The 22,202-nt window shown below is 45.4% G+C and overlaps 1 protein-coding gene and 2 long non-coding RNA genes across 3 annotated transcripts in view; 1 reads left to right on the top strand and 2 right to left on the bottom strand.

Annotated features, from left to right (window-relative positions):
• Nucleotides 1–22,202, bottom strand: part of FGF12 (fibroblast growth factor 12) — a 142,264-nt gene that overhangs the window by 101,864 nt on the left and 18,198 nt on the right. The window lies entirely within an intron of this gene.
• Nucleotides 1,878–18,778, bottom strand: LOC120324037. Its single transcript, XR_005565033.1, has 2 exons — nt 18,701–18,778; nt 1,878–1,994 (listed from the first exon to the last, which is right to left on the bottom strand). It is a non-coding gene; the product is annotated as an uncharacterized LOC120324037 (long non-coding RNA).
• On the top strand, nt 19,036–21,098 carry LOC120324038. Its single transcript, XR_005565034.1, has 3 exons — nt 19,036–19,086; nt 19,682–19,790; nt 20,502–21,098. It is a non-coding gene; the product is annotated as an uncharacterized LOC120324038 (long non-coding RNA).

The raw sequence follows: 22,202 nt of genomic DNA, 5'->3' as shown, positions 1-22,202 counted from the left end.
GCGGCAGTGGGCACTGCCGGGCTGCCTCTGGCTACAGCGGTCCCAAGACAGACCACTAGTGCATCAGCAGGTGCTGGCCCGGCTCCGGCCCATATCCAGCCACAAAACTGCACCAAACAAAATTTAAGGTGCAGATAGATACACCTCTGGTGCTCTCCAGATTTCAGTTTAGTTAACAGCTAGCAATGACAGCTGTTAGGTGAGTCAGGTGGCGAGCAAGATACTTGGGGGAGTGTGTAGGGGTGAGGGTGGAGGGACAGGGGATCTCGTCTGGGAAGACCAGACCTGCCCCAGCCACACTTTGACAAGTAGCAGCTGCAGGACGACCCTAATCCAATCCTGAACGTGTAGGGCTGATCCATGTTCCCAAGTGAAGAGGGCACTTTAAAGCAGTGTGACATGCCCTAGGAATTATCAACTTCAGCAAAATAATCTTTGTAACTACTTCACTGCAAGAACTTCGGCTCTAAATTATTTTAATGTATTGGGAAAAAAATGCAACTGAAACAACCACCCACTATGTCCACAAAGATTAACTTAACTCTGGCATTACTTCCTGATTTTCACTTAGTCTCTATGCACACCATAACAAGATGGAATCAGGTTCTCAAGGGGAGGACAGGAGAAGAAAATATTCAAAGCCATTTGGGAGATACAAATGTTTGGCTGTTGATCTCTTTTTAACTGCTGCCAACTTTTTTCAAGCAGATTTCACCATCCCAATCAATAAAGGTTTTTCTTCCCTTTCCTGTAACTAAAATGCTTCATATTTTAATTTTCTCTATCGGATTATTTCACTTGACATCAAAGAATTATTGCAGTACAAGGTACAGGCATGGCCTAAAGAAAGCTGTTTGCAATCAGAGAATCACTGTCTGAACTGCCAGTGAATTATCCAAAGCTTCATCTTCAAAGGATGTGAGCAAATCTGATATCTTCCCAAGAAAAAAGTTTTCAATGTATATATAAAGATACTTTTTTTGCCTGTAGTCTTCAAATCTCTGGTGAAAAAATGCTGGTTTATCTGCACCATATTAGATAAGTTCCAGCTATTTTGACATGCGACTAATTTGTTTTGTTGTGTAGCTATAAACAAGGAGCAGCAGCTCTGCACTTAGAAATGATCCTAATCAGTGATAAAGTCGGTCATAGTAATTTTTTCCTGGTGATTTGTGGATCTGAAAAGCAAGTTGCTGCAACTCCTAAGAAAGAAGAAAGGATTCTCGCAGGTCTCTCTGCTTCTGCAGTGATGGAATTAAATCAAACCAGAGCTTGTGAAACTGAATATAATGTTGCACTTGCCAACATGCAGGTCTGTCTTTATCTATAGATGGCCAAGGAGTCCACGGGGTTTGGTTCTGAACATGGGCACTGTGCCATGAGCTCCTGGTGACAGTACTGACATGGGCATCTGCTCTGCACGACTCTGGATCATTCCCCAACTTCACAAAATTTTCTGAAGAGCCCATGCTTTTATAAACACCAAGCAAACCCAGAGCGGTCTTGAGCTGGAGAATGGAAGGCCAACCTCCTCACGCCCCTGGCACTGTCATTCTCACAGGTGAAACATTGCCTTTGATGGGCTGCCAAGTGAAACAGAAAAACCTCCTTGTCTTTGGTCTCTGCCAGTGGAAGTTCTCTCCTTCAACTTTCATTTGGGTAAACAGGGTTCAAAACACCTCCCGTTTTCATCTATATCAGCTACTTCTCTTTGAGGGTAGTGCAGCCTATGCAACTAGCCCCTCTTGAACCCACAGGTTGCATTCCTCATTGCCACCAATGGAAGCTGAATTTTTTGACCTAGCTGGGCCAATATGGCATTTTTCCTTAAGGAACATAATTTAAAAAAATATATTTATATATAAATATATAATATATATAATATAATTAATATCTTTATTGCAGAGTTATTATGGCAATTTCTCTCCCATGCCTCTTCTTCCCTGGTCTCCCTCCTCACTTCAGTCTCAGTCTGGAAAGCTGCACAGTGCACCCTATGAAGAGGGAATGCAAGAATAGCACTGGTTCATAAAATGAGCCACACAGACAGTGTTTTGATCATGGTGGAGAGATATGCCAGTGCTCCTCCTGCAGTTTGTGGAGAAAGACCCCATATTTGGCACACAGGAGCACGCAGAGTTTCGGACTCCCCAGGGCTGTTGGAAGATCAGACTCACTATGCTCGTTAAATATCCTCACCCCAAGCATCCAGGAGCCTCTGCATTAGACACTCCCTATGGAAAGTGACCAATATAAACATTTCAAGACACTGCAAGTTCTGAGGTTTTGTTCTCTTGATAAATAAAATCTTCTGTCCTCAGTGCTGAGGTTTAAAAAGAATGGCTGAATTTCAGGGCTTTGGTGACTTAAGCAGAGAAGAGATCTAGAATTGCATTCCCTTACCTTCCTAAGCAGAACGATCTATCTAGGTCAAAACTGAGGTTATTGGCATCTTTCCTTAGTGAAGTGCAATAATTCCCGCAGGGTTGCTAACAGAATATCCTGTTTATTTTTCATAGAGTCTTCAAAAGCCATGGGCTGTGTTTTGTAGATTCAGTCATTAGGCATATCTCTGCTTTACTAATTCTGTACACACAGAGCTAACTACAGATAGGAACATATGCAGGGTTTTTGCTGTTTTATCTGCAGAGCTACTGAAAATGCATACATGAAAATTAAGGAAGAGATTTACATTTAATACCACTTAAAAATGTGTATGCATGTTTCTGTAGTTGAATGGGGAAAAAAAGACACCCATCTCTGGCCAATAATTATGAATGGCCTAATTCACCATTTTATAGCAGCATAGCAACAAATCTCTTCCAATAGGAAGGCACTGTTGAGTTTGAAAGTCTGCATGCAGATACCTCTTAAGAATTGTACCCAATTTCCACGCTGTGAAAATTACATCTAAAATGTGCATTGCCAGGGCTGCTTATTAAGCAAAATTAAGCCCATATCCATGTTTTATTAACTTTATTCTTTACAAGGTAGCCCCTTGTTGCATGTCTAGCATAATTAAAATTCATGCAGCTTTGGCATTCCCCAGCCTCTCTGCGTGGGTGGACTTTTTGGAAAAAAAAACATGCCTGGTTAACCTGATAAAGAAAAGATCTACCGTATTCTGCTCAGTTTCTGTGCAGCATAATTCTGTTTACAATGCAAAGGTTTATATCTGTGTTTGAATGCCTAATAAGAATTCACATGGCCACTTCAAAATATGCTATTCAGGGAGAGAGATCTGGCCCTAAAACAGCAGCAGAGTACAAAAACTGGCCAGCTTTCTGGGCTGTTCTCACACAGCTGAGCTTGGAGCTGACTTGGCCTTTCAATAAACACAGAAGAGCCTGCATCATCTGATTGCCGTATTAAAATAATTTGTTTAATGGGCCCTTTACTCCGTTTTTTTGCCTTCAAAGATTCAATTAAAACAAAATTTGCAACTCATCACAAGGAGCATTCATTAGTTCACCTGGTGTCTTTAAAACCAGCTGTAGCCTGGGTAAAAGTTGGGGCTGTCTGTATTAAAGTGAGTGGCAGGTACATAGTTGGCAAGTTGCAGAATGAAACCACTATTGCAAAAACCAGGCCACAAGCAGCACCAACACAACAAAATCAACTGCAGACCTGAAAAAGAAACAATTCTGCTAGGATTTTATGCATTCATATTTTTTTCTCCTTTTTAAGAGAAAATTTTCAATTTAACAGGAGTTTTATTTTTCCTTGGTGACTTGTTGCCTACATGAGGTGGAGGCAGTTGAACATAAGAAAGCTGCACCTTGCTGAAGGGAACTGTGGCTGTCGAGGAGTGAAAGTGTCATGATACATTTTTCTTCAAGAAACTTCCTGTATGACCAAACAGACTTTTGTCTCCAGGGTTCTGGAAGCACCTGATGGGACCATCTCCCTTAAACAAAGCCTGAAAAGGAGCAGCAGAGGGAAGCGTCTGAAACTGTTCCCACATATGAAGAGACCTCCTTGCAGACAGATCAATGCCTGTCCCACATGCCAGAGCCAGACCTGAGGCTTGTTCAAGATGGGCTCGTCTCAAAGCTGTTGTTATCACCTCACCCCAACAGTCCTGTTCATTGGCTGTTCTGTCATTGCCTTTCCCAATGGGATCAGGGCATGGAAAACTGCTGTCCTTGCAGTGATTCACTTCAGTTGTGGCTTCGTAATGTCAGCAGTCCAAGACAAAGCACTTGCAAACACCTGCCCAGTGACAGCTCCCACAAGGCACTTCAGTCATTAGGACAGTGCAGGGAGGAGGCCTTGCTGAAGGAGCAAGGATCAGCACCCTACTTGCAGATAGATCCCCTTGTGCAAGGCAGAGCCAAGAGCCCACCCTTCCTGAGCAAGGGGCACAGAGCTAACCAGCTGGTCCAGGCTTAGAAACACCCACCCAAGCATCTGGAAAGAAAACTCAAATATCTTCTTGCCTGTACTATAGCTGCTGATTTAAAAAAGAGGACAGAGAGCTGCCTCCCTTTCTTCCTCCATCCATCTCCTCTTCCTCACTAGGCCTATCCCAACATCCAGCAACTCGCTCCATCCACCGCCCTAGGGACTTTTCACTCATGGCCACCCATTTATTAGCCTTAAGCCACAGAAACTACAAGGACCTGGAAGGGAAAGGAAAGCACTGGAGATTTCATTCCAGGTCTTACGTCTGCATTCACAGTGTGTAAGAAAGAGAACACCACATTCTTTGTGCTTTTAATGCAGAGCAGAAGCTTGAGGTGAAATAGGTGAAACAGCCACCACAGAACAACCCCAGCTGTGAGCCTGAGACTGAACACACACACACCCTTCCTTGTCTAAAGTAGATATTTAGTCCTCAAACATCAGGATAGGGACACTATCATGAACAAGACGACTCCTACAACCTCCCCCTCCCTAGGAGAGGTCAGCCATCCCCACCCTTCTCTTTGAATCCTATTTGATGAAAACCTGTAGCCCATTTAGGCCTATAGTTTCAACAATGCAAGAGGTGCCCAGTTCCCATGGACACTGAACCTGGTTCTGTCTGGATTTACATGTCACCTGCATGAAGGTGATGAGGGGTGGAGAGGGGAGTGTGACCCCACAGAGCAGCTTCTGGCCTAGGGCCCCCATACACCAGGGCTCAGGAGGTCTGAGGGGCTGCAAATCCTTTTCCCCATCCCTGGGAGGAAGGAAACCTCCTCCTGTTGTAATCATGCAGCCAGACACCAATTTCAACCAAAATCATTTTCAAGTGTGTCGGGAAAAGCCTTTCAATTTAAAGTTTCCATCAAGCTGACTTTGCTGAAAGTCAAAGAGATCCTTCCTGATTAGATCTTGGCTGAGGCAAACCAGCCCGATTATGTGATTGAGAATGATAAAAAGGAGGGAAGGAGAGCGAAACCCCTATCGTGCTCCTCCAGTAGGGCTATGGGTCCACAGGCTCCACAGCAGGTCAAGGCTTGAAGACTAGGGATATCCACCTCCTCTATGCACCTGTGTGGCACTGGCATAGGTCAAGAGAGGGAGAAGGGACAGAAGCTGTCAAGGAGAAATATCAAGCTCCCTCCAGACCCACAAATCTGTCTATCTGCACATCATGGATTCTGACAGACCTAAAGAGGCCTTGGAAAGTTCTCTGACCCCAAACTTCACTTGTCTCTTCATCCAGCCTCCAAATTTGTAAGAAGCCCAGAATTTGCAGCCTGAGCTAGGCCACATCTCATATCCTGCTGGGTCAGCAGAGAAATGCTTCACAGGGGCAGTCCACTGCTCAGTCACTCAGCAGAGGGTCCTCCCAGTTTGGAGAGCTCGCAGGAAAAGTAGCAACTCTGACAAAACCTGGTATTTCCACTGCCATCAAACTCTGCTGAACAGGAGTGCCGGGACATTAATCCTGCCCTCAGGATGCCTCTGAAGTTACATGCATCCAGATTGCATCTTATTTAAACAAACCTGCTTATTTCTCCTGCGTACGGCAAGGGCATACTCAACACTAAATGTAAATGTGAGATTACAGCTGTCATACAGCCAGGACAAGGTTTGAAGACTGGGTAAAAAAGGATCTGGGTGAATACATCACTTCCCCTGTAAACCCCTGGCTTCCAAACACACCTCTTGCTATTTGCATTGTAATTTATTTCCCTCCCCAGCAATAAATCAACTTCTCTATCTCTCCAGCAAAATGAAATCCCAAGTCCTCTCTGCCCGGACTCTCACAGCTGCTGCAATCCAGACACCAATGAAGATATCAGTGGTCCGGAAGGAAATCTAAGTTTGCCAAGGATACAAAGACTAATGCAGTAGTAATTAATGATCGTGGCAAGTCTGGCGAAGAGACTAAACTGAACTGACGTGGAAACTGAGTTCATAGAAACAAGTTTCCTTTTAACACAGCCAGATCAAACCTCTGGGGATAAATTGTGCAGTCTGTATTACTTCAAGACTGGGCAATTTCTTTTCCCTAGAAAGCAATGACTCTGGGAATTGGGAACCATGAGAGAGATACAGCTGAACAGGAGCTTTCTGCACAGAACTGCAGCTAGGAGAGCCCAAGCCCATAGGGATATGCACGAAGCAATGGGGAGCAGAAGAAATGCTCTGTCACAATTGTATCCAATGCAGCGAACACCAGAATCACAAAAGTCACAAAGTCTGGTTGCCACACTTCAGAAGTGGCAGAACAGGGAGGGTCTGAGAAATAGAAAGAATATGGATATAGTGAGAGACTTGAGCAGTTCAGTCTCTTGGTTGCAGTAATATGCACATCTACAGGGATTCACATGGGGTCACTGTGAAAATCCTCTTGATGCTCAGCTGTATTTAGCCTGTTAATACTGTGGCCACTGAGTTTGATGTTGCTGAAAATCTGGCCACAGAATACAAATGGTTAAGATCCTCAGTATCCAAGAGAATGACAGAGAAGACTTGTCCCTGACCAATAAATTTCTCACCTCTCAGTAAGAACATTTTCAAAAGGAGGGGCTCTTTCAATCCAGGAAAGTCAGAGTGAGATTTGGAGGCTGTAAGTCAAGGCAGGGCTCATGTTTATTGTTAATAGCAATGGTAATTCATCAAGAGAATGACATGGCAAGAGTTGTGATGGATTCGCTATCATTTCACCCTAGCAGCCAACCTCTTTCAAAAATAGATGAGCTGATATCACAGCACACAGGGTACAACAGACCCTGGAGAGGTCAGCCTCGTACTGTGCCAGCAGTACCTTCATCATCACTGACAAGGTTGGTCCGATCTCTGATTAGGGACCTGCAGCAGTGGAAGCCCCACATCTCCTTTGGGAATGTGGCTCTGTACCACCTTCAGCTGAGAAAGGCTCCTTCTAACATCTAGTCCAAGTCCCACTTAGCTAGAATTTTTTTGCCCTATTGATGCACCTGCCAACGGAGGACTTACTGGGCTTGCTCAGTGAAGTTCTGACTTGAGTGACACAGGAGATCAGACTGTGCAATCGCTAGTCCCTTCCGCCCGGTTTCTGAGACTCACCCGGCGTCAGTCGGTATTAGAGCTCATATGAACAGAAATCCACCTTGCACAAAATCTTGGGTTCAGAGTTACAATTCTTCCCCACAAGGAGTGAAAATGAGACCTTTTGGAGGTCACTATGAAATGCCAGAAGAGAAAAAAGTGCACTGATGTGGTAGAACTGGTGGTCTCACCCCTTTCAAGACCAAGTCTCTGCTTTTGCACTGGACAGAGCAGTGGCATGAAAATGGGTATTAAAATCCCTGTGCAACACGTTCTTTTGAAATTACTATTTTCTTTCTCCCTTGCACAGTGTTGATAAAGTGGCATTTTTCAAGAGAATAAAGCACCACTACTGATTGTTTGGCTGCTCCTTCTGTAGGCATCCATCACAGCCTCCCAACCTGTACCATTCACATGTGTCTCTCTGACATGACTTACAGTTTTGGCCTTTTCTGCTCTCGGACTGCTGAACTCCAGAAGTGCCTACAGTGGAAGATGCAATAGCTGTTCTAACTGATTTGTAGGGCTCTGCTGGGGCTTTGCAAGAACAGCTTTTGGACATGGGCAACCCTGTTTCTTTGCATCCTTTATTCATGACCCCTCTACAGCTTCTGTTTTGGACAAGGAATTCCTGTGCAGTGTGATTTCTTTCTTCCTCTGTGTCCATGCTGGCCTGCCCTCCCCGTTCCTATGCATGTTGCTTTTCTCACTTCAGGGACAGAGTTAGCATCTCATTGGTCTTATTCCATCACATAACAGAAAAAAACCCATTCTGTTAAAGGGCTGTTGGAGCCTGCTACAAACAGGTCATTGATTGAGCCTAGTGTCTGGAGACTACCCCAGTAAAACAGCAGAAACAAGCACAGAGAGCAATGCCTTCTATGAGGCATGAAGAAACAGGCAATAGACCCCAGGAAGTCCTGCTCTAAAACCTTTCCTGTTGAATGCAGCTGGATCCTTCAGGATGAGAGGACAGGATCCCCTGATTTTCCCTTTCTACTCCCACAGAGAAGGCTGCAAAGTTGGGAATTCTGCCTCCCCGCCACCCCATGGACAGTGTCAGGCACCCAGCATGATGTCCATGGCTTATCCTTGCCACCTGGCCCACATCTTTTACAGGAGCCCAAGGGCACTCCTGCCCCAGTGCAGGGGGAGAGGGGCAGCCTCCAGTAACCAGACAAGCTGACAAGGCAGGCAGCAGCACTCCAACAAAAGGTGATGCAGCATTGCCAAGTGTTGTCAGATGTAGGGAAACTCACAATAAGAGCCTTCATCTTTCATTATGATTGAATGCTCCTGCTCCAGCCTGTTGGAAATACCATCTCCTGAGATGCTGTGGGCTCACCGAAGTTCATGCAAGGTAGTATAAACCAGGGGGCAAGTTATTAGTGTTTTCTTTTGGCAGAAGCTTATACATAAGATTAGCTGTGCTTGGCAATTGGAAAATGTACGAGCGTGGGGGTGAGGAGCCTGAATTAAAAGCCACTTAAGTGGGTACTTGAGTAATTATTGGGAGGCTTCTGAAGAGACATTTTTGTCAGTAATTAAGGAGAACATGGCTTTGTGCTGGGTACAGGTGGCAATATGGCAACAGAGATCATCAGCACTCCACAGAGAGATGACCATATATCTATGAGCTGCAGAAGCATGTTGGGATTTTTCTGCCCAAAGAGCATCCTTCAGAGTTGAAAGAGAGCCAGAGCAGCAGCAAAGGGGCTGAAATCCTGATACTCTCACAGTCGCAGATCCTCTGCATGAGGGAAAAGGATGCACAAAGTTATTTTTATGAAGCTGCCTAGCTCCTGAGGTAGCTGTTCTTCAACAGCGGTGGGTCCCACTGTCTTCAGCACCTTCACAAGCCCTGAATTCCTGAGAAAACTCTCCACACAAGGGAAGTAAAGGAAAACACGCTGGGGAGTTCCAGCCTGGAGGAGGGTTGGCTTATGCCTCCTGTCAGTGGAATGGCAGGTTAGTCGTGCTCTGGCTCCAAGGGCTCTCCCCTCTGATTTGTTTTCATAAGCCTGATACATGCTTTGTCTGTCATTTGCTCAGCTTTGGGGATCTTTCTGTTTGTTAAGTAATGCCAATAATACATGCAAAATGTATTATTTCTTCAGTCCATTATAGCAGATACTTCTAGAAATCAATGCCTCTAATACGCACTCCAGCCCACCTCAAATGCTGTAAAATGTGCGGTGCAAGAAGGTGCCCTCACATGAAAAGACTGATTTGACAGTGAAATGATTCCGAAATAGAGCTACTTTTAAGTCCACAGTGACAAAGTCAGGCACTCAGGAAATTAAGTGTGAAGACCTGTAGCTACCAGGGCAGTGTCTGTCTCCTCATTAAAGATGCAGGTAAAGAAGCTTGAAGACAGTAGCAGTAAAAGCAGCATATGCAACACAAACATGTCCTTGTGAAGGAGCATAATTCATAGACACTTCATTACCTTCAACAGCTTTAAGGTCCTTGCTTATTCATCAGCAAGTCTTAGCTGTCATGAGCCAAAAAAACGTGGGCTGGGACTATCAAAATGGACACAAAAGAAGCAGACTTCCAGATCTCACTGATGCTCCAGGGATCTCCCCGCAAGTTCCAGTCTCAGTCCCTGACACTGCCAATGCTCTGTGTGGAACGTGGGGTGTGCAAGAGATCCCTGTGCAGCAAGCACCAGCTCTCACCCCAGTTAAACATGCCAGACTGACTCCTGCAAAGTTCCCCTTGAAAAAAATCAGTTGACATGAGGAGGCAGACACCAGGCATTTGTTCTAGAAAAGGCTACATGCTACTCCCAGCCTTATTATTTGCACATGGATAGCTCCAGCAATTATTGCAATCCTCTCGCTTTTCTTTCTTGACTCCTGGCACAATGAAGGGTCTGAAAAGTCTTCTTTCTGTTTTTATTTATTTAACCATTTCACATGGACCCTGTCAGCTTGAATTTGACCCAGCTTTGTAATTTTATGGGCAAAATAAAAATACCAAAAAAAATGAAGCATTCATAAACCCTCAATCAAATGGGAAATACTCCCACAATATGGTGCAGCTTGAATGGAGGCTTTTCTTTTTAAAACAAAAGATGCTCCCTTGTGTTGTTTGAAACCCTGGCACTAGAGCAATTAAGAAAGTGAAACTGGCTACAAACTAAAGCAGAATGGACATGTTTCATAGATCTTCATTGCCCAGGCAGAAAGAAATGTAAACAGGGCATAAATTACAGCAGTCAGAGGACAGATAAACTGAAGGACAATGCTGGCACAAGAGCAAATGGGTAGAAACTGGCCAAGAATAAATTTAGACTAGAAATTAGAAATGGTTTCCAGTGATCAGAGGAGTAAGACACTTCCAATAGGACCAGTGGGCACATTGCTGCTCTCATTCTGCTCCCTCTGTTCCAAGGAGGCTTTTTGTGCACATTTGTGAAAAGATGATGTGACACAGCCTGCACAATAACATGAGCCAAGAGACCTCTTCTCTAATCTGTAGCACCAATACTTTCAGTCTTTCAAAAAATCTCTTTTTAATGCTCTAAGAATGGGGAGATATTTGATGTGCACTCAAAAGGCTTTTTTATTTAACCTCTGCTAATTGAACCATCTTAAAATATATCCATACTAATAGCCTTACACATTTAATTGATGAATTGAAGTAAGCAACTGAGTGCTTTTATTTAGTGGTGTCCTTAAATAAAGTGAAAGAAAATAAGATCCCATAAAATACAAATGGTCTTATCTAAGTGTTATTAGGGATGCAATGACAGGAGTGCATTCAGTCAAGTGTTTATATTGTTACCATCATTCAGACATCAGCTCCAAAGCTTATCTAATTTGAAAGCCACTCCTGCAGATCTTTGCTATTGATTAGTGCAGCCTGCAGAGACACCACTTTCCACAAACTCATTTCAGAATAGGGAAGCTGTCAGCTCCCACATGTGGGGTCCCCTGGCCAGCTGGTACCCACATCTGTCTGCACATGCCTTTTCTGCTTGCTGGATAATTTGAAAACAACCAGCATCCTCTGGGAAAAGTGAATTCTGCTGGCAGAGTGAGTTAGGGACAGACATACCCTCAGCTCTCTACCCCAGATCTCCCCTGAGCAGGACTGAGGTCTCTCAACTATTACTCAGCTAAGTAAAACGTATGTTTATGCCTGTAATTTCTGCACTGAACTGTTATATTGCCAGTTAATGCTGTTTAGAAATGAATTGCTGCACCATAATGTACAGCAGAACAACAAATACACATTAGCTACATATCACAAATCGGATAATTACCAACCAAGATATTCTTACTCATGTTCAACCTCTTATATGATGTAATAGGACACTATCAAAATAGAGCTCATATTACAATGACAGTTTTGGCTTCTAGCACTTTGGCTTTTATTGTAATAAATTCTAATTTTCTGATTTTTATCTGCTCCTCCCCCCCTGCTCCTAGTGGCATAGGAATTATGATTATGCCAGCTCTAAAACTAGACTGCCTGCTTCTAAAGCACTCTTTCTGCCTGATTCACAAGCACAGCACTGAAGCGTTTGAGACACAAACACTGCAGATCGCCAAGAACAAAGCATCAGCTTGATCGTTTTGATTCGACTTCCACATCTGCCACCAGACCACAGGTGCGTACTCCCCACACTTCAGATTCCTCCCATCCATAAAATGAGGGCAATGATACTGCTTTTGGGAGCCTTCACCACAGAAAGGCTTGCAAAGATACTTTCCTGGGGGGTCAGGTGGATTTCAGGGTGGGATTTTTCACGCAATGCTGACCAGGACTGCTCATGGAGGAGCCCCCACTTTCCCTGTGCTCATGCAAATGGATCTGTCAGGAAGGGGGCCACTTTCTGAAAGTGACACTCTTCAGCTGACACGTTTGACTGCGTTCCCTTGGCATCCAGCTCAAATCCTCTGCACCACAAGCTGAGACCCTGTCATATCTTACTCCTCCCTGCGAGGCACTGATGCTGCAGAGTAGCCTCGGCCCTCTGGCCACACTCACCCCCCCTTATCAGCTCCTCCAGCCTGTTTACAGCTCGCAGGATTCCTATATTCACACTGCAATAAATGACAAGGTTGCCACCTTGCTTCACCAGGACTTAATTTTCAGTCCCACAGTCATTCTACCCCCAGAACCATGGTACATGAGCTCAGCAGCCCAGAAGCAGGGGAGAAGATGCAGGTGCCACCGGGTGAGCAGTGGGGACCCACTAATCCCACCCAAACACCCGTGGTCCCCAGGGCTGCACTAAGAAAATAATTCTGACTAGTAAGAGACACTGCTCATAGGCATCGGGGAAGCCCTGTCCTTCCAGTGTGCTGAACAGGGGTCAGTCCTGCAGCCTCCATCCAGTTCCTGGGAAACACCAGAGATGTTTCCCACTCAGAAAGATCCTTTACCACCCTGCACAACTACAGCAGCATGGCAAGAGTAACTGCACCCCACAGGTTGTATGATTACAGCTCTCAGCATATAGAATTTCAGAAAAATTTCATCATGTTTTTTTATGCACGTGAAGAGAGTGAAAAATAAGGAAAATACAGTGTTGCACTGAGCCATCTTCTTTTCCTACAACGAATATAAAAAAAAAGAAAAACAATACTAAAATCACAGAACTATTTTATTTTACTTGAAATTAATTTTGTTTCTTTTCTACATTATTTAACTGTAAAATGTTAATTTTGAGGAAACCCCAACACATTTCAAACTTTCCCTTGTCTTCAAGGCACTGAGGGAGAATTACAAAGTATCTTGGAATCTGTCTCTCATGGAAAAATTTGAAATGCAATTAGATAAAGACTTGGAACAAAGTAAAGATCCCCAGCCTATTAATTTTTATTGTGGGTTTGTTTCGATTTTTCTTTTTCTAAAATTGGGAAAATACCTCATTTTGCCTCTAAATCCAACATTGTTTTTTGTTTGGGGGCATCCTGGTCACTGCTGCACCTAAGCCAAAGATTTCCCAGTTTTCTTTCCAAGGGTCTGTGGGTTAGAGCAAGCCTATTTTTTTTCTTTTTTTTCATATGGAATAATTTGGATCAGGTATTTACAACTGAGATTGGAAGAGGCTCAATTCATCCCTTTTATAATGAAAGTGGACAATCCCTGGGTGTGAGGAATTCGCAGACTGACACGCAACAGAGAGGGACGGCAGCCAGGTATGGGAGCTGAAAAGGGAGAGCGCCTGCCGTGCAAGGTGACTGGGCCACACCAGAATTGCGGCTGAAACTCAGCAAAAATACAAGAATCACCACTGAAATCGGGGTGAAAAAAACCAAGTTTGAGTTTCTTTTCATCGAGTTACAGCGCTGGCCCCCGGGGGCTGAGCATCCACCTCGTACCTCCACTGCAGCAGAGCCACAGCCAGCCTGTCAGCGCATCCCCAGCACAGGCCTGTCCGGTGCCCTGCACAGCAGTGCGCGCTCTTTGACCTGTAAGAGGCTTCTCAACCAAACCCACAGGGGATTTAAGAAAACTACGATAAAAACCGCTACCTATTTCCCTCCGCCAAGACGGGGGCGTGTCCCCCGTGATGTTACACAGAAAGGACACCGCTGCCGATTTTTATCTTAAACCACGCCCTTTCTGAAGTATCCCTCTCCCTTCCTTCCTTTAGTCCCATCATTTTTAACGCCTGCGGAAGGGGCGCGGGTTGCCGAGCAGGAAACACGAACTGTGTGGAGCAGCTCCCCCCTCACCGGCCGGGCCCGGGCGGCCGCGGAGCCGCAGCGCTCCCCAGCGGCGGCTGAGCCGCGGCCGAGCGGGAGCATCCCGGCTCCGGGATCGCCTGCGCTCCCCCTCCGACCCCGACTCAAGGGTAAAGAAAGGCAGGGAAGGAAGGGGGGGAAAAAGAGCACAAAAAAAGAATAAAAAGAAAAAACAAAAACAACAACAAAAAAAACCCAAACAAGGTTGAAAAAACAAAGATGGAACGGGAAAAAATGAATAGAAAGGAAAAGAAAGGGAAAAGGAAGGATAAGAGGAAGAAAAAGGAAGGGAAAAAAAGAAGAAAAAAGTAAAAAAAAGAAAAATAAGAAAAAAGAAGAAAAAAGAAGAAAGAAGAAGAAAAAAAAAGAAGAAAAAGAAGAAAAAAAAAGAAGAAAAAAGAAGGAAAAAGAAAAAAGAGGAAGAAAAAAAAGAAGGAAAAAGAAGGAAAAAGAAGAAAGAAGAAAAAAAGAAGAAAAAAGAAGGAAAAGAAGAAAGAAGAAGAAAAGAGAAGAAAAAGAAGAAAAAGAAAAAAGAAGAAAAAAAGAAGAAAAAAGAGGAAAAAAAAGAAGAAAAAAGAAGGAAAAGGAAGAAAAAAGGGGGAAAAAGAAGAAGGAGAAAGAAAGAAAGAAAGAAAGAAAAACGAAGAAGAAAAAAGGAAGAAGGAAAAGAAGAAATACGGGGGGGAGGGGGGAGGAATGAGGGGAAGGAAATAAGAGGGATGGAGGAAACGGGGAAAAGGAAAAAAGGGAGGGAATAAAGAAAGAAAGGAAAAAAAAGAAAAAGAAAAAAACCACCCTAAACTAGTATAAATGCAGAGAAAAATTTTTTACAACGGTCTGGAAGATCTGTATCAATAAACCGAGACATCTGCACACAGCAGCACCTCCCCAAGCCACAGTGGGCGCTTGACAGCGCTCACCTTGCACAGATGCTGACCCGGGTACTCCTCCGCTTCCTGCAGAACAGGAGCTGAGGTTCCCACAGGCAGCAAAGCTGCCCCAGGAGATTGTACCAGGGGCCGAGACTTGCTGGAGGCTCAGCTAGAGAGAAATGTGGCTGCTTGCAGCCAAGAGATGCTCCCCTGAGCAGCAGCGTTCAGAGGAAGGAGGGAGCTGAAGGGCGGACCCACCGGCAGGTCTGCAGCCCCCGGTGCGCTGTGTGCGGCAAAGCAGCACCTCCGCCACAGCCCAGGTACAAGTGCTCGGGCTCAAGCCCTGCTGGGCGGGGCTCTCTGCTGAACAGAAACTTGAAATACGTAGTTTCGGCTCGAACTTGGAAAATATGCACGGCTTGGAAAGCGGTGAAAGGAGGGAGCGATGCTCAGCACCCTCAAAGGAGGAGGCGGAGGGGTTTGGGAATTCCCAGCGCCCCATCAGCCCGCAGGCGCGGTGTCCCCGCGGTCCCCGCGGCAGCACTGCCACCTGGTGCTCAGGGACACGCTCACACCCGCCCGGGCGACAGCCGCGATTCCTACCACCCATCTGCGTCCCTCAGCAGACCGAGCCCACACCCATCGTAGCCCATTTCCTAAGGGAAGAGTTTCTCCAGCAGTACGACGTCTCCTCTCCCTATACAGAGCACCGCTTGCTCCCGGTGAGCTGTGACAGCTACACGTCGTTCTTAGCAGGGCTTTCCCCTCCACGTCACAAGCGGTTCTTGAGCTTTTGCACTTGTGGCAGCTCTGCGACAGAAGCGCAGGTGCCCCGTGCTACAGGCGACAGGTCAATGAAATGATCTGTCTCATCATCTCCACATTAAAAACAAACAAAAAAAAACAACCAAAAAAAAATCTGCATGTGGTTTGACTGGACTATTTGTTGAATTTGTAATATTTTACCATGCTAGTCTGAAAAAACTTGGAAGAACTGAAAGGAAGGAAAATTTATTTCTTTGCCAGTCAAACGCTTGCTTATTCTTTTATTCAAGGTGCTTTATTCTAAGTAGTTTTAACAAGTTAGAAACAAAGTGTGATTTTTTCTGTTGGAGTTTTGGACAAAACGTGACAAATCTTATCCCTTCCCTCCAAACTTTTTGCACTGCACAAACTCCCAGGTCTGTAGTTCTCCCAGCACTAAGTTAAACTCTCTTTCCCCTTTGCAGCATGCAGCCCTTGTGCTCTGTACCTAGCAAATCCGAGTGCAAATTCTAAGCTAGAATTGCTCCCTGCTAAACGTAAAGGTCCATAACTGACACTGGAAATGCCTACTTTCTTCCACGGATCTTGCTCTGCTTTACATATTTCAGAAATCCAAGTGCACGCTTCAGGTCACCTTCACTTTCCGCTGAAAATGCAACCAGCAACAGGGCAGAACAAATCACCTGTGTAACAGCACGGAGCAGCACCCCACAATGTCCCTGTCAGACCAGTCAGGGGACAGCACCCCAAAGGAGATGGAGACTTTGGAGCAAGCCATAGGCAGCCCCGTCAGAAGCTGACTGGAGCCTCGGAGGAGGCATCATGAAACACCTTGGCCTTGTTCTACAGAGAACAAAGTCTGTAAACAGAGAGACCACATGGCTTCAGTGCGTCTTTCCTCCATGTAAGGTGTACACAACAGTTTCTTACCCACTCCTTCACTCCTGCCTGGTCCTGGTCACTGCAAGCCAGGACTCACTCAGAAGCAGGAGTCAGCTGCAGTTGTTTCACACACAAAGTTTACTAGGGAGGCAGGTTTTGCCCCTTTACCATCTATTTTAGCATAGTCATCCTATACAAAGAGGGGAGCTGAGAAGCTTCGGTTCTGCAGTTTAGCTGTCTGAATATACAACCAGCAAAGTTTGGTGAGTGTCTCTGGGTATACTGCCAAGTGATAAGGGACACCACTCACACAGATGTACTACTGCAACAGTTCCAGATATTACAACCTGCAGCGTAATGTAGGTGCACAGGTTACAAAGAAAAACATTAGCTAACTAGCTTGGCCTCAGCTTGTTCATTTGCCTGCAAGTTGTGAAAGTCCCTGCTCAATATGTTATTCATAGCTATTTATTTATATTGCCTTGAGCGGTTCTTGCTCTGCCAGTCATGCAAGCCCAACATTTGTAATTTGTCCTATAAAATAGGAAATTAACCTAGGAAAGAGGCTGCATACAGCTTTCCACCGCAGCATTAATGTCAAGCATTATATTCCATTTTAACAGAACAAAATGGGTTTGTGCTGTACTGGTTAGTTGCTCACCTGGGAAAAGGAAATTTCCGTGGTTCTCTTGGTCCCACATCCTGACTCTGCAGCAAGAACTGAGAGTAGATCATAGGGGCAAATCTTTTAAGTTGTTTTGTGTTTTTGTTTTTTTTTTTTTTTTGGGGGGGGGGTACCTCAGGAAACAGATCTATTCAATATTTGTTCTTCAGATGATCCTTAAAATTTGCAGAAAATGAACAGAAAAAGCCACAAATGCAGCTATTCCTGTCTGAATACCCATTTCTGCTACTCAGAGGAAGGTGTTGGGTATTGCTTTATCTCAACACCAAACAAGTACTGCAGAGCCTTGGTTTAAATGAACTTATGTTGTAAAAAAGCAGTGCCTTTAGTGCTATCTGCTCTCTGATGGGGAAACATATTACAAAGTGAGACTGTAGCAGTCACTCACATCTCTGCCCTATTTAAATAAATCTTTGAGATTACCTTCCCCAACAAAATCACACTGATAGAGCCCATTATTTCTAATGCATCACCACTTTCTCTCCTGGGTCCTATTTTCCTCCCCAGCATAGCCTGTTTATACAATTAGGTGTTTCCTACCCTGGGAAACGGCCTTTGCAGTGTCATTGATCACAGCAAATAATAAGTACACAGAGGATGCTGCAAAGTCTCGGTGGGCCAACACCAAGCTCTCCTCTTTGCAATTGTTCCAATGGATTTTGCTTTGAGCAAGGTGTCAGAATAGCCAGAACAGCCTCCTATGTACCTGCAGCTCAACCCTGGGCACAGCCCAGCTATAAGACTAACTGGATTTGGAAAAAAAGAACACAGCTAGTACTCTACACTATTAGCTTTATGCTGGGAAAGTAATTAGGGTTTCTTTGGGATAGTTTCATTTTAGAGGGTTCTTCCCATTTTCTTGGTACTAAGTAACTACAAAGACTTTCCAGCCAATGCCTGATAGACCAATGTGAACAAGTGCAGTCACTTTTGCTTGAGCAGGACCTTGGCTCAGGCACATGATACTCCACCAAAAGCAGAAGAGGTGCAAATGCTGCTCCTATTTAAGCTGAAAGCTGGGGAGTCACTCTGGACTTAGAGAAGGGCTGCAAGCAGCAAGTTGAGCCCCAGTGACATTTCTCATGCTGTTGTTGGCGCAGGCAGACACAGTGCCACGAGCTCCTGCGTGACAGCCCCAGCACGCAGCCTGCAGCTCAGCATGGCCTCACGGGCTGGTATCACCCTCAGCAGCTGAACTGCAGGCAGCACAAAAACTCTCTTACCTAAAACTCATTCAGGTATGAAACATAGAGGTGTCTTCATCACATCCATTAATATAAGCTGGCTCTGAGCTTCCCACTCCTCCTCTCACCTTACAGTACCTGAGCTGGTGGTTTCTGCCTCACAGCAGGGAAATAAGTGTCCTGCAGAGCGACAAGCCCCTGGTTCCTCTGTGTGTCTGCACAGTTGGAAAAACATGGGTCCAGGACAGCTTTGCTTTTTGCAACACAGCGCAGCAACCCAAGCAGGCTCTGAGGGTCCCTGGAGGTTCATGCTCTGCTGTCATTGCCTCTGTGAGCTCATGGCAGGCTGGAATGGTGCTTCAGTCCCCCCACTCCCCAGGGCCTGCTTCCTCTTTTGGAGACTGAGGTAGTGGCCTGGCAGGGCTGCCAGTCTGGCAGGCTCTTGGGTGGCTCTGACCCAGCGTGACAGCAAGGAGCAAAAGACCCTGTCTCACTGTCATGCTTGTTTTCCTGTAGTCCCGCAGGTACCTTCTTGCAGCTAGTGAAAATTCAAAATGACTCTTAATGAATAATTAATTGTCCTCATCCTGAATCATCTTTAATGAATGAAAAGGCTAGAAACCTGCTGGGCGCAAGAACATGGCTCCGTGATTGGAGCACAGATGTGCATTTTGCATTTCTGCAGGTGTTCTCTGCAGAGCTGGTAGAGTTTCTGGGGCTGCAGGTTAAAATCCCTGTGCATTATCTCCCCTTGGGACCCATAAACCTGAAAATGCTGCAGGAGAACTGTTCATTTTCATTGAAGATGTCACATGCATCACAAACTGGGCACAGAAAATGCATTTCCCTGTGGAAAAGGCATTTCTGCAATGGGTGCAGAGAGAACAGTGGTGAGAAAGAAAACAGGCCAGGCTTAGCAGATATATTAAATGACTTCTGTTTCAGCACGGGTACTTGGAGCTCCCCAAGCCAAGTATCCATTTTCAGGCTATCCTCCACAGGGAGAGGGGGCTCTCAGCCACCCACCAGCTGCCATCACTGCACTAGTTCTGCAAAAGAGGGTTAATCTGTCCCTGCCACCAACGCTGCAGAGTGCATGGCCCATTTATCCCTGCCCAGGTTGCTGCAGCGCTGCCAGATCTGCCGGGGATTTGGCTGCTGAATGAGAGACTGAGGCTTAGGGAAGGGCTGACAATGGGTTCCAAACCTACACAGCATTCTAGCAGGGGTAAGTGTTCAAAAGGGAGCAATGAATTTCTTTGCATCTTTAGAAGCCAAGATTCTTGTTTAAGCAGTAAAGGCGCCCTTAGGAGCTCACCTTCCCCTCCCAGTGCTGGGCTTTGTACGTGGTGGCAGCACCACATTCCCCAGCCCCAGCAGCTGTGGGGGCAGAGGGCAAACTCACTCCAGTTCCCACCCACATGCAGCTCTCCCTGCAGCCATGTGGCTGAGCAGCCACGGGGGGCATCGAGGGGGATGCTTTGCCTCCTCATTAAACCAGGATAAGGAAGGAAAGGCCTTGGGCACAATTACCTTAATGAAGCTGGCAGCTCTGCTTGCTAACAGCACCTGATGCCTCGGGTTTGAGGCGCAGCTGCACAAACACAACTTCCAGCCCCCTATAAAAGCGTAAGTGCCCGGCAAAGCAAATACCTGTCTGAAAGGAGGTATTTGCTTTGGATACCGACGCTGCAGAGCAGGTGGCGAGTTTGCCTCTTAATTAAGCATGTGTTCGTGGAAAGCATCTGTGGGCTGAGAAGCCTCAGCCTTTCCCTGCTTCCACAGAAAGCAGCTGCCCCTGCCAGCAGCTGCCTCCCAGCTGGGTAATGATGTGGGTGACATTGGCCTTAATGCCCACAGGAGACCTGCGTGGTGCCGGCAGACACAGCGCAGACAGCAGTCAGAAGGTGGATGGTGTGGTTTGTTTCTTTCCTTCCAGCCTTCAGAAAGCACTAGTGACTTGCAGGGGACGAAAAACTAGAAACTACAGATGAAAAAGCGCAGCAAATGCTTTGGGGAGCAGAGAGAAAAGGAACCCGCATTCTGCCCAGCACAGATCTTTTGGACACGAATTTTGTGTCACGCGCGGCTGCAGGTCAGGCTGGCGAGCACAAGCAGCACTGTGACATATGGCAAGGAACAGTTTAAAGCCGTGGCTGCTCCCACCCTGCTCAGACCCAGTTTGCAGGCGGGAGGTGCGGAGGCTGCTCCTGCATGGGCTGAGTGAGCTGTTGGCAGGGTTCGATCAGTCTGCCTCGCTGCAGGATTTTCTGCTTTGCTGTGGAAATGTACCAGGACACATTCAAGTTCAGTCTGGCTCCAAAAGGACGTTCTTCAAAACTGGATTGATGGGCTCCTCTTTCCTGACCATCACAGGAATTCACTACAAATATTTACCATCTGCATCTCTGCTCCCCCTATTGAATATACTTTGGTTCCTTAAACCGATTATGTAGATATTTCACAGTGTCATAAAAAGCAGAAAGAGCACAGAATATTGCACAAGTGATTCATTCTGATAAGCATGCAAAGAACTTTAACAGGTATCACAAATTACATAAAAATGCTCTTTTCAGTTCCTTATCTTGTTTCATTCCATCTACAGTACAGACAAAAACCAACAAGTAAATAAAAGATGGAAAACATGGGCTGATGTTTTAAGGCTGGATGCCTCCAGATGTAGCTATCAATCTATATCACTAATTTTCAAATTTGCTGAGGGTTATCATTAAAGGAAAAGACATATACATGCACCTAAACTAGGTTATAGTTTTAAAAACTAGCTAGCAGATTTGTATCTCTTGCTAGTTTCACAAATAAGTAGAAATTGAAATCCAATAAAAAACCAGTAACGACAAAGTTAAGAATATTTTATAGAAAAGAATCCAGCCACGCTTTTCTGTCATGTGAAAATATCTGACATTCGCTTCAAGTGGTAGAAGCTGGGCACGTCAGGGGCTTGGCTGAAAATAGCTGGGTGCTCAAAATTTTTCTATTCTAGGGATGATCATATTAACTGGAAGAATACTAACTATAGTCCAAGACAGGAGTAATCCTGGTGCTTCTTATGGGATATAAGTTTAACTGGAAAGTCCCATGGAGGATGGGTTGAGGTGGAATGTTACTGAACTGAGGGTGTATTTGAGCTATTGGTAGGCACATCTAACTATGATCTATTTATTCTGGACAACAAAAATAGCAGAAAAAAACCCCAAAATACTTTAACTGCAGCATAATTTATACTAGCACATTGGCTGCTCTGAGTACGTGGTTATGTGATGAACACATTGACACTGCTATTGCTGCTGGACCTAGCTAGATTAAAGCAAATTATGCAAATCTCTGCTCTTAATGTCCCCAGATTGACTGCAAACATCCTTATAGGGAAAAAAAACCAAACAAGACTACTACTACAAGGAATATGGGGAGAGGTATGAGTCCAGTGATTGCCAACGTACCCTCCAAGAGACAGCGTCCCTGTGAGATATTACTCACAAAGGCAACTCACCCAAGGACGGGACAGAGGTGACACAGAGCCCTAAACTGGAGGCCCCATTATGAGGGACTGGTTAGGTCTCAGGGACTCAGTCCCCAAGGTGGCTGTCACTGCTGACCTAAGATCACCCAAAGCAGCTTAACA

Source organism: Pipra filicauda, unplaced genomic scaffold (genome assembly GCF_003945595.2).
Source record: "Pipra filicauda isolate LSUMZ 115617 unplaced genomic scaffold, ASM394559v2 scaffold404_size635056_pilon, whole genome shotgun sequence".
Lineage (NCBI taxonomy): Eukaryota > Metazoa > Chordata > Aves > Passeriformes > Pipridae > Pipra > Pipra filicauda.
The sequence above is the reverse complement of the archived record's forward strand: the minus strand, read 5'-3'. Positions and strand labels throughout refer to the sequence as shown.